Raw genomic sequence first — 12959 nt, 5'->3', positions numbered from 1 at the left:
CTTTGTAATAACCTGAAGAGCCTTATATAAACTGATGTTGAGTGAGAAGAACAGAACCAGGAGAAATTTGTACACAATTACAAACACAACCTATGTGTGAAGACTAACTTTGAGAGACTGGGCCCCTTTCAGCAATGTAAGGTTATAAGACAACTCCAAAATACTCATGATGGAAAGAAATATCCACATCCATAGAAAGAACAGAGTTTGAATGCAGATTGAAGCAAACTACTTGCTCTCTTTCTTTTTCTTGTTTTGTTTTGTTTCCTCTTTCCCATTGTTCATTCCATCGGTTATAATCCTTCTTTACAACATGACTAATGTTTAATGTTAAGGTATTTGTAGATCCTATATGTGATTGCATGCCACTATGCAGGGGGAAGAGGAAGGAGCAGGAGGGGGAGAAAATTTGAAACTCAAGGGATTGTGGGTCTGAATGTTGTAAACTAAAAATAAATTAATTAATTTTTTAAAAAATTTAAAAAAGGAGAAAAAAAGTTATATGATGGTATGAACAAATAAAATTTCCCTTAATTAAAAAATGAAAATAACTACAAGCAAAGCCTTAAAGAAAAAAATTAAGTTGGACTCAAGCCAAAAAAGAATTAATAGATGATTTAAAGACACAAGAATAGTATGTGAAAAATTGGGAGACAAGATGAGAGTGAAGCAAAATTATGGAAAGAGAATTAAAAACTTGGTAAAAGAGGTTAAAAAAAAAGCTCAAGAAAATAATACCTTAAAAAACAGAATTGATCAAATGGTAAAAGAGGCACAAAAATCCATGGAATAAAATCACTCTTTAAAAAACAGAACTGACTAAATGTAAAAAGATGTACACAAACTCACTCAATATAATAATTTCTTAAATCCTAGAATTAAGGGGCAGTTGGTCATGCAGTGAATAAAGTACTGTCCCTGAAGTCAGGAGGACCTGAGTTCAAATTCTGCCTCAGACACTTAACACTTACTAGCCATGTGACCCATTGCCCTGCCCTTTCCCCCTCCAAAAAGCAAAAAATACCCAAAACCCTATATTTAAGTAAATGGAAGCTAATGACTCCATGAGACATCAAGAAACATTAAAATAAAATCAAAAGAATGAGATAAATAGAAGAAAATGTGAAATATATAATTGGGAAAAAAACTGACCTGGAAATAGATAAAGGAGAGAGATTTTTTGAAGTTTAATAGAATTTTATTTTTTCCTCAGTTACGTGTCAAGAAAATTTTTACCATTTATTTTTACAATATTTTGAGTTCCAAATTTTTTATCCCTCTCTTCCCTCCCTTCTTCTGAAAATGGTGGATAGTTTGATATAGTTTATACATTTTGGTCACAGTTGTGAAAGAAGAAACAGATCAAAAGAAAAAAAAAACATGAGAAAGAATAAAGTCGAAAAAGTGCATTGATCCACATTCAGCGTCTATCAGTTCTTTATCTGGATATAAATAACATTTTCTTTCTTTAGTCCTTGGCACTAGACTTGCATCATTGTGTTGCTGAAAAGAGCTGAGTCATGCATAGTTGATTATCATACAATATTGCTGATTCTGTGTACAATGTTTTCATGGTTCTGCTTATTTCACTTTGCATCAGTTCATACAAGTGTTTCCAGGATTTTCTGAAATTTGTCTCTTCTTCATTTCTTTTCACACAACAGTATTCCATTACATCCATATACTACAGCTTATTCAGTCATTCCCTAATTGATGGGCATCCTCTCAATTTCCAATATTTTTCCACCACAAAAAGGAATGTTATAAATATGTTTGCACATGTAGATCCTTTTTTGATGATCTCTTTGGGATACAGACCTAGAAGTGGTATTGCTAGACAGAAGATTTCACACAGTTTGATTGCCCTTTGGGCATAGTTCCAAATTGCTCTCTAGAATGGTTATGATGAAATCCTAATAAAGCTGCCCCTAGCCCCAATATTCTAACTTCATTATAGGCCTGGGCCCACTGTACCTATCTAACCTCCCTGCCAATATCCTAATTTCTTCATATATGCCTCACTGCTCACTGGAACAACAGGTGTGTTCTTGAACTCTTAGTTCCCACAGAAACAGTAAGTGCGTGCATGTGATGGGAACCCAGCTACTGCCTCTACCTGGTCACTACCCCCAGACCCATTCCCACAGAAACAGGTGTGTTCTTGTATTCAATCACAATCATATCATCCCTCTAGCCCAAGACAGGACCACAATACCTAACTATCTGTCTTAATCAGACAGGACCAAAATAGATAGCCATTTGGAGGGCAGAATGACTAGAATGTTTAACCACTGAAACATAGATGAGACCTCTCCTCCCTTTTTAATATTATTGATATTCATCTATTCTATGTAAATTTCTGTTATGTAATTGCATCTTTACCCTATAAAAATCCATCTTGCTTTCTCTAAAGGTGCTGGATGCTCTTGGAAATTAGCCCACTTCATGAGATGCATCAATCTCAATAAATGCCTATACTTGGATTAGAGGTGGTCTGACTCTGAATTCTTTGAGACAGTTCCACCACAATACATCATGAAACCCCAACAGTTTTTTAGGTGGGCAGAGGCCCCACCTCAACAGCTTTTTGGCATTGCTGGGTTTAAACCGCAACAGCTTCACAACTATACCAGCAGTGCATCAGTGTCCCAATTTTCCCACATCCTCAAGGAGAGATAATTTAAGAATTATTTGACTACTGGAAAGTCATTATCTAAAAAGTCTTGTACATCATATTTCAAGAAATCATCAAGGAAAACTGCCTCAATATCTTAAAATCAAAGGGTAAACTATAAATTTAAAGAATCCATCAATCACGTTCTAAAAGAGATTCCCCAAATGAAAACTGCCAAGAATATTAGCCAAGTTCCAAAACTACCAATTCAAGAAGAAAATATTGTAAACATACAGACAAAGGAAATTCAAATATCATGGTGCCATAGTCAAGATCACACAAGATTTAGTACCTTTCATATTAAGGAATCAGGGGGCTTAGAATATGACATTCTGGAAGGAAAAGGAGCTAGGATCACAACCAATAATAACATACCAAACAAAATTGTGTAAAATTATTCTTCAGGAAAGTGGATATTTGATGAAATAGAGGAGTTTTAAGCATACCTGATGAGGTCAGAGGTGAATAGAAAATTTGATGTTCAAACATAAGACTCAAGAAAACAATAAAAAAGGTAAAAAGGAAAGAAAAATCATAAGAGACCCAATAAGGTAAAACTAATATTGCTAGGTGGGAAGATGATATGTGTAATTCCTAATAACTTTATCATTATTAGGGTAATTAGAAGGAATATACCTAGACAGAGGGCATGTGTATGAGTTAATTATGTAGGGATGATCTCAAAAAATAAGGGGTGAGAAAGAGGCATGCACTGAAAGAAGAGAAAAGGGAGAAGAAAAGTGGGGAAAATGATCTCACAGATAAAACAGAAAGAGCTTTTATAAAGAAGAGGAAGATTCAGGTGGTGGAGAGCAATGTTTGAACTTCACCCTCATTGGAATTGGTTCAAAGAGGGAAGAATACACATACACACATACACACACACAGTTCAGTATAGAGATCTGTCTTACCTGAAAGGGAAGTTAGAGAGGAAAGGGATAAGAGAAAAGTGAGCAGGGGTGTAAAAAGAGAAGGCAGATCAATGGGAGCAGTGTTCAGAAGCAAAAAAGACTTTTGAAGAGGGACAGGGTAAAAAGAAAGGGAGGAGGATAAATGGAAGAAAATAGAATGGAAGGAAAGATACAGTAATCATAATTGTGAATGTGAATGGGATGAACTCACCCATAAAATAGAAGCAGATAGCAGAATGGATTAGAAATAAAAATCCAACAATATATTTTGAGAGATATTGAAACAGAAACACACACACACAAATATACTATATATACATAATCACACAATATAAATACACATACACACACAGAAAGTTAAAATAAGGGAATAGAGAAGACTCTGTTTTAGACCAGCTGGTGTAAAAAAGTTACAGTTAGCACTCATGTCCTGAGACAAAGCAAAAGTAAAAATAGACAAAAGTTAACAAAAGTTAAAAGAAATACGCAAGGAAACTACATTTTGCTCAAGGGTAACATAGATAATGATGCAATATCAAATATTTTTCTAGAAAGATTCTCTTATAAAATTACCATTTCTCAAATATATAGGAAACTGAGTAAATTTATAAAAATAAGATCCATTCCCCAAATGATAAATACTCAAATGTTATGAACATGCACTTTTCAGAAGAACACTTAAAAGATATTTCCTGTATTTCTCTGGTTTGGAATATACATCCATATTTATTTTTGAAGGTGCATCTTTTTCATTTATGGCTAAATTTATCTTTGTAAGATATGTTTTGAAGGGTCCTAACTTTTTTCCTTTTGGGAACATCTTATTGCAATTTCTTCTCTGATTTTTTTTTAATGGCAAGTATATATGGACTAGTATAAACCTAGACTAATTGAATTGACTTTTTAAAAAAATTATTTATTTACTTTTAGTTTACAACATTCAGTTCCACAATGCCTGAGTTCCAAATTTTCTCTCCCTCCTTCTTCTATCCCCTCCCCTTCCCCATAGCGGCATGCAATCTGATATGGTTCTACAAATACCCTTGCATTAAACATTAGTCAAGTTATAAAAAGTTATAACCAATGGGGTGAATGAGAAAGAAGGAATGAAACAAAAAGAAACACAAGAGAGAGAGAGAGAGAGAGCAAGTAGTTTGCTTCAATCTGTATTCAGACTCTCTAGTTCTTTTCTCTGGGTGTGGATATCCCTTTCCATCATGAATCTTTTGGAGTTGTCTCATAACCTTGCATTTCTGAGAGGAGCCCAGTCAATCAAAGTTAATTGTCACAGATGCGATGTGATTGTAATTATGTACAAATTTCTCCTCTCTCTCACTCAGCATCAGTTTATATACATCTCTCCAGGTTATTATGAAGTCTTTCTGCTCCTCATTTCTTATTACACAATAGTATTCCATTATATTCATATACCACAACTTGCTTAACCATTCCACAATTCATGGGCATCCTCTTGATTTCTAATTCTTTGCCATCACAAAAAGAGCTGCCATAAATATTTTTGTACATATGGGTCCTCCACTTGTATGATCTCTTAGGGATACAGCTCTAGAAGTGTTATTGCTGGGTCAAAGGTTATGTACATTTTTATAGCCCTTTGGGCATAGTTGGACTGACTTTTGTCATTGGAGTTTCAAATATAATATTTCCTTTCAGTGGTGATCTGTGGATTCAGTCATTAGCACTTTGATGAAAATTTCTGGTTTCCTTAATTTATTCCTTGCAATAACAGTAGTAGTAGTAGCAACAGTAGCAGCAGCAGCAATGATGGTGGTGGTGGTGGTGGTGGTGGTGCTGTTGCTGTTGCTGTTGCTGCTGCTGGTAGTGTCTGTGATTTCAAGATAACCTTACCTACTTTGGAAGGACTCTTCATCTTATGTCTTAAATTGTTTTTCTTATTTTTTCTATGGGGAATCTGATTAGTAAAATATCAGTCCAATTTTTTTTTTAAGTTTTGTGTCTTGAAATACTACGGAAATTTGATGTTCCATGATCTCTGGGAAAGCTACAAGATTTGTGTTGTTGTCTTTTTCATCGAATATTTTTGTTTCACTTTCATTTAAACTAAATTTATTCAATGTGCCTTGGCTTAAAAAAAATTACTAGTTTTTTTTTTTTCAGTCCTACTGCTTGTGTTTTTATCTTTGAGCTAAGCTCATATCTAATCTTTATCTTTTAATTTTCTTTCAGCGTTTCAATTCTATTGTTACTATCTGGTTTCCTCATAGATCGTTTCACTATTATGGTAATCACATTTCATCTTACACAGACCACTGATGTGGGATGTACTCAGCTTCTTCTACATGAGGCACATGAGACTATGGCTGGTTCCCTAGTCAGAGTGAACTCCATGAAGAAGGCTAACTTCAGCTAGGATTCTAGTTTCCTTTCCCTTGGCTGCAAAAGGCTCTTCTATTTTACCTAGTACTGTACTTCTTATCTTCTGTTCCATGTTCCTCCTCTCCCAATTGCCATTTCTTTCATTTCTAGTGCTGAGAAGAAGAAATGCTTACTGCTTTTCAGGGCAATAAGGTGGATTTGGGCTAATTCACTTCCACTGGGGAACCTGATAAGTTCTTTAGTTGAACCCTGAAACCAAAGACTGTTCTACCCAATACACAATGTATGATGGAATTGAGCAGCAGAAATGGAAGCTTTAAAAATTTCAGCTCTCCGGTAGTATTTCAGCAGCTTTTAAAACATCTTTTATTTTTATTTTTGCTTTTTGGAAGGCAGTTGGGGTTAAATGACTTGCCCAAGATCACACTGCTAGTTTTTTTTTTTTGTAAGTATCTGAGGCTGGATTTGAACTCAGGTCCTCCTTACTCCAGGGCCAGTGCTCTATTCACTGCACTATCTAGCTGCCCCTCAGCAGCTTTTTTTTTAATCCTCATGTGGTAGCTCTCTCTTCTTGTCTTGCTGAACATGGTTTCAATTACAGTAGGTATGGTTCTTTTTTTTTCTTTTAAGATTTGTGAGTTTAGGCATTTAGGCTGAAAAGCACCATTCTACCATCTTCATAGCCATTTCTTTATAAGGATTGTGGTGAAGATCCAATGAGACAAGGTATGTATCTTCTCCAGTGCCTAGAAAAATAAGCTACATACCTTAAGCACCTTACCAAAGGTTTGGGGAATTAGATACTGAAAATTGTGCACCACACTATCATTGTCCATGATTAAATGGAAACTCTTCCAGGTGTCAAAGGTTATATGACCCTTGTTGTTGTCATCACTGTTGTTGTTGTTGTTAGCTTTTTAAGTGGGTAGAATAAGTTTTATGAGGTAGTGTGATGTTTTCTATATCCTCATGATAACATTCCAAACATGAGTATAATCTTCTTCCATTATGTATGCTGCCAGACTCACTTTACTCCTGCATAAAATGGTGACATCTTGGGTTATTTACTGCCTCCCCCCCCCCCCAATAAATAACTGTAAACCATTCCTCTGATAGACGATTCTGATGATTACTTATGAATGCCATCAAGTTGCTGATGCATTAAAGTGCATCAGAAACAAAGTATCCATTGACGTGCTTCTCCCAGTGTTCAGAAATCTTAAATAGTTTAATGTGTACAATATATTTTGTCACTGTGTCACTTTCACATTTTTTTTACAATCTGTAAACTGTGCAAATCAAAAGACTGACTGTGCAACTAATTGTTAGATGGTTTCTGATCTTTTCTCCAGTTTGAATACACCTTTGTGACACTTGCCAACCTACATTTTAGTTTAACTCATGTTAGATAGTGATTCATGTATATGACTGAAATCATAGAATACAAACTAGCACTAAAATTAAACATCTACCACTTTAGCATCTCTATTAATCAATATTACCTATCTCATGAATCAATTGAATCTGCTTTCCTCATTTCAAGAAGAGATAACAGGATGTTTTAAACTTTAGAAGAAAGTTCATTGCTGTTGATTATGTTTTTTTTCTTTAAATAAAATTTTATTGTAAAAACAGTATATTGCAGTAACGCACAACTATGGCTGTCAGAAGAAAACATAAATTGTTAGAAGTTAAAAAGTTTCCAAGAATAAGAATTCTCTTTTAGGCTGCAAGAGGGTGATAATTTTAAAATGATTGTAAAAAAAATGCAGAAAGTCTTCATATTGAGGAAAATAATTGCTTTGCTTAAAAAAAATACTTTCAATGTAAATTCAATATAAATGTAAATTTCAATGTAAATTGACAAGAATTTGTACAAATTTTCAGCATTTGCTGTACATTGCTGTTGTAAGACACTGATTGCAAAGCTAAACACTATCAATATATTTTCTTTCTTAAAGAAAGAAAAAAACATTTTTACTTGTTAGACCAAACCAAAATCACAAGCCTTTGTACATGATACAAATACAGGCTGAATTGTTCAAGGCTGCAAGACTTAGCAATCCAGGCCCCATAGCCACACTGCTGCAAATACTTCAGGAGGTTTTAGCTTTTTGGTAGGATCCAGACATGCACTTGGCAGCATGATAGGTACTAGCTTCAAGCAAGTTCTTTTTTTGATTCCTTGTCACGTAGATTAAAGTGTCTTCACTTTGCAGTCTTAAGGAAAATGACTTGCCACTGATATACCACTTTTGGAGGACGAAGTTTCTGTGATTTTTCCATTTATTCCATCTACAATTTCCAAAGAAATGTCCCCTTGTGCCCTATTCACAGTCAGGAATTTAAATTCTAAGTTTGTCAGAAGCGGATACACAGATGGTACTAAGCAAATATTAGTTCTATTGACCAAATAAACATAGGAAGCTTGGAAGTAAGTGCATCATCAACATGTTGCTTTATAGCTATTTCCAGTCCTCTAGTCTAACTGCAGCGTCCAACCCCCCAAGTATGCTGCTAATATAAATGAGCTGGATAAAGTGGCTGAGCAGGGCTCCCTGCACCTCGAGCACCTCCCATCTGGTCAAATTGTCACTGGAAGACATGCTGCTCACTAGGTGAACCACTTTTGCATGCCAGTAAACTGTGAGGGGAGTCTAGCTTTCCAATGCCACGTGGACACTAAGCTCCCCCTTAGGTTCAATTGCAAATAAGTTGTGACTTAATTTGAGCAAATCCTTTTGGCAACTGTTTCAAATACAGATACATGTTGATATTCTGCTCTAAACTGAGGACATTAGAAGCTGGTTCAGTACAAAAATAGTGACTTTTTCATCATAGCAGGGTTTTTGCTACAGAAGAAAAGTCGATAGAAGTTTTCAAGCAGAGAGCACCTCACAGCTACAACTTCAGTCTGTCCAGCTCTTTCAATTACAAAAGCAGCCAATGAGTTGCTGCAATTCCAATATTCCGAATGCTTGGTAGTTAGATGATTAAAGGTTTCCTTAATTGCCTCTGAGATCTTTGCTTGCTGGATACTCCCTTTGTAATGCACCTTGGAAACATAAATCCACACAGGTGAACTGATAGGGTCTTCGGGGATGAGAGGAGGACCTGAGGTTTCTACATTCCTTGGCTCAGGACAATCCAAGTGCAAAAGCTCATCAAAGGTAAGCTTGACTGCACTGGATCAAGATTCTTTATAAATTTTGCCTCAATCCACTTTTATATTGAATACCACGCACCACAGTACAAAAGGCAAAAGACTGACGCTGGATTGACCTCTCCACGTTTGTACTTTGTTCCGAATTCTTTGGGAAGTTTTTGGAGGGACAGTATTTGGATTAGGTATGACTAAATTGGAAAGCAGTGGTTAGCTGTCACTTGTGTAACCTTCGAGGCTGAATTTGAGGTGTCGTGACTCTCTGATGATGAATATCCCGGAGGAGGATTCACTGTTGTTGAGGAAGGTTGAACAGGCAAGTTCTTTTTCAACATCTGGGTAAAGCTGGGCACCTGGGAGTTCTGAAACCAATCACTGTTACCAGACATCTTCTTGGGCCTGAGAGCCTGACTGATGCCCACGCTGCTTCTTCTGCAGCTTCTCTCACCTGCTTGTGTCGCTGTCACCCCGGGGACAAGGGTGAAAGGTGGGCCGGGTTCATTATATTTTATAATGATATAGATGAAGGCATGTATGATATGCTCATCAAATTCCCCTAGGACATAAATCTGGGAGGGATAGCTAAATTCTTGGAAAAGGTAGCAACCAAAACCATTTCAAGAGACTGGAATGATGGGCTAAATCTAACCAGAAGGAATTTAATAGGGATAAATATAAAGTTCTGCATTTTGGTTTTTAAAAGATCTACTGCTACTACAGAATAAGGAAGGGGAGGTTGGGTAATAAACAATCACTGTGAAAAAGACAGTTTTCTTCTGGATCAGCAATGTGATATGGTAGCAAAAAAAAAAAAAAAAAGTGAAAAAGACGACAACCTTGTGGCCAAGAAACATAGTGCCCAGAATTAGGGAGCTGCTTTTTGTGTTGTACTTTGCTCTGTTCAGACCATACCAGGAGTAATGTGTTAAGTTCTGGGTATTATGTTTTCAAAAGGTCATTGAGAAGCTGGAGTTTGTAGAGAGGAAGGTGTTAAAATGGCTAGAGAGCCCTAGTATGAATGAAAACATTGAAGGAAGCAGAGGAGGAAAAAGTGATATAGTGAAGACATGACAGTGCCTTCAAATGTTTGAAGGTTTGCATTGTGAAAGGGATAGTTTGTCAGATTTGGTGCTGAAAACCAAATTCCTTTTTCCAAATACTTAGGTTGCATATCAACACAGTTGTAAACAAAGACAGAACGAGGCATTTGTGTGGCCTTGGTAATTGTGGCCCCTTGGGATTTGTGATCCCTGTGTGTTATTGCTGTTGTCCACTGGAGATTTTGAGCCTTCTCTATAACATATGGGACTTGACACAAAATAAAACACACACACACATTATCTATATGCCAATGAACAACAGTATCATCTGTACCTCCCATTGCGTGTTATATTGTGAGCATCCATGGACTTTGTCTACCCTGCATCCTAGTCTTCAATGTAAGAAAGTGATCCAAGGGATGATGGAGATAGTAGAGTCAATGACAATTGATATGAATTAATTGTTTTTAAGTTAGAGTATTTATCTGAGACCTTGATAGTTCTGTTTATACTACCTTTTATTAAGGGCTCCTCAACAGGGATGAGGTAAATATCAATGGGATGAGAAAAAATACTATTTTGTTCGTATTTTAGCTTATTTTATCTTCCTCCCATCTTTTATTCTGTTATACCTAACTTGTTTTAATTATTAATTAGAAGAGTTTAAGAGATGATGTGATAAAAAAAAGAATAAATAACTGGTTAAATGATCAGTGTTTTGACTACAATAAAGTTTAATACATTGAGACTCAAATATTTTTAAGAGGCAAAACCCATTTACCATAAATTTCATTCATTAGAGAGAAATAAGCAAAAAAGATTCACTCTAATAAATTCTAAAAGAAAAAGTAAATAAATATTTAAAAGAGACTAGTCTGCAGTAGTCTAAATATTGATACACTGAGGATCATACATGACAATGGCTTACATAGAAGATGATATTTAGGATATATCTATATAGACATATATGATTATAAAAAGAAATGAATAGCCAACCATGTATCAAGAGTAAGATAGAAGAGATAAAAAATATTAATGATGCACTGGCATCCTAGAGATACTGAAAGAACAGGAAAATGTTTCCAAGATGATGAATCATTCTTTTTTTGGAGGATTTATGGGGAAAACATAGATCAGAATTACACAAGATGAAAAGAAATGGAAGTGTTCCAGGCACATCTATTCTGATGAAATCATACATCTTTCAAAAAAAAAGTCAAAGCAATGGATCATCCCTACTTTCCTCCCATAGAACTTTCTATCTCATATATAAAATTTCTATATGAGCTTGCTACAAAAAAAGAACAAAATCACCTGTTGATCTTAGGTTGGATCATAAAAGACTAATATAGGACAAAAATTGGGATATGGCATCGATTATCCAAACATCAAAAGGTGAAATCAGGTAGATGGAGAGCTCAAAATCTATTTACATTTATAATAAAAAAATCTAAGAATGATTTTTCTAATTTTGGTATATACATGTGTGTGTATGTATGTGTGTATGTATTCAGTACTAAAGGGTCTGAAGGACATTTTATAGTTGTTTCTACTTTATAATTTCTTGAACTACCTTGAAGACCAGCTAGTTAAAGGAAAAATGTAGAAATGACTGAGTAATGTGAAGGAGTCTGTTTGCCTTTAATTGCTAAATTATTTTGGTCTGGAAATGTGATTTAATTTGCTTAAAGAACTCCCTTCACTTGTGCATGTTGGCAAAGAACTGTCTATGACTTATAGTCTTAGAGAGTGACTTGGGACACTGAAAGATTGTGACTTGCCCATAATTACATAGTTGATATGAATCAGAAGCTCATCAGAACCCACGTCTTCCTACTTATAAGGGCATTGAATGTATTTATTCTCATACTGCCTTTTCTATAATATATACTTATAGTACCTCAAATTAAATTTGGATCTTTCAAAAAAATGAAGTATTGATTAATTCCCAAAGTAATTTATGACCTTCAGTGTGAGGAAACAGATTACTATGGCAGAATTATATCATCCAAGATCTTCAGTGATATGACTAAAACAAGGTTCATTAGTGATACTTCCTCTAGGATGACTTTGTATCCATACTGTCTCTTAAAGTGCCTGACACTAAGAAGACAGTTAATAAATATTTTTTGAATTTAATTGATTTATTACTGATATCCCAGAATAGCAAAATCATGAAATTTCAGATTTAGAAGGGACTTCAGAGAATGTTTAATTCAATGCATACCTCTGAAGAATCACTGCTGTAATATAATAGATATGTGGTTCATAGAGCCACTGCATGAAGACTCTATGGAAGGGATCACACTTTTTGTTTAAGTATTCCATTCCATTTTAGGAAAGCTTTAGTCAGTATTGTTAAATGCGATTGTAATAATTTCTTTTCTTTGAACACAAAGCCTAAATTTCTCTCTTTCCCACTTCAACTATTGCTCTTGATTGTGCCATTTGGGACTGAAGAGAAATTGTATTCTTCTTTTACATCTTATTTTAATTTCATTTTTCTCAGTTACATCTAAATAAAATTTTACATTAATTAAAAAGAAATAAGTTTCATGGGGTGACTAGGTGGAGCAGTGAATAGAGTACTGTTTCTGGATTATTCAAATCTAGGCTTAGACACTTAACACTTACTAGCTGTGTGACCTTGGTCAAGTCACTTAATCCTAATTGCCCTGCCTTCTCCCCTCCAAAAAGCAAAAGAACAACAACAACAAAACAAAAAATAAGTTCTAAATTGTCTCCCTTCTTCCTTCTAATTTGATATCAATTGTGCAGGCATGTAAACACATTTCTATTTTAGCCATGATGCA

At 35.2% G+C, this 12959-nt stretch overlaps 1 pseudogene; it reads right to left on the bottom strand.

Moving 5' to 3' along the window:
- Window positions 1-7920: 7920 nt before the first annotated feature.
- On the bottom strand, window positions 7921-9495 carry LOC138151240 (adenosine deaminase domain-containing protein 1 pseudogene; annotated as a pseudogene).
- Between the last annotated feature and the right edge of the window lie 3464 nt (window positions 9496-12959).

Source organism: Petaurus breviceps, unplaced genomic scaffold (assembly GCF_028583685.1).
Source record: "Petaurus breviceps papuanus isolate PSGF00001 unplaced genomic scaffold, PetGlider_PUasm1.0 90895, whole genome shotgun sequence".
Lineage (NCBI taxonomy): Eukaryota > Metazoa > Chordata > Mammalia > Diprotodontia > Petauridae > Petaurus > Petaurus breviceps.
Note: the sequence above shows the minus strand (reverse complement) of the source record. Positions and strands in the feature narration are given on the sequence as shown.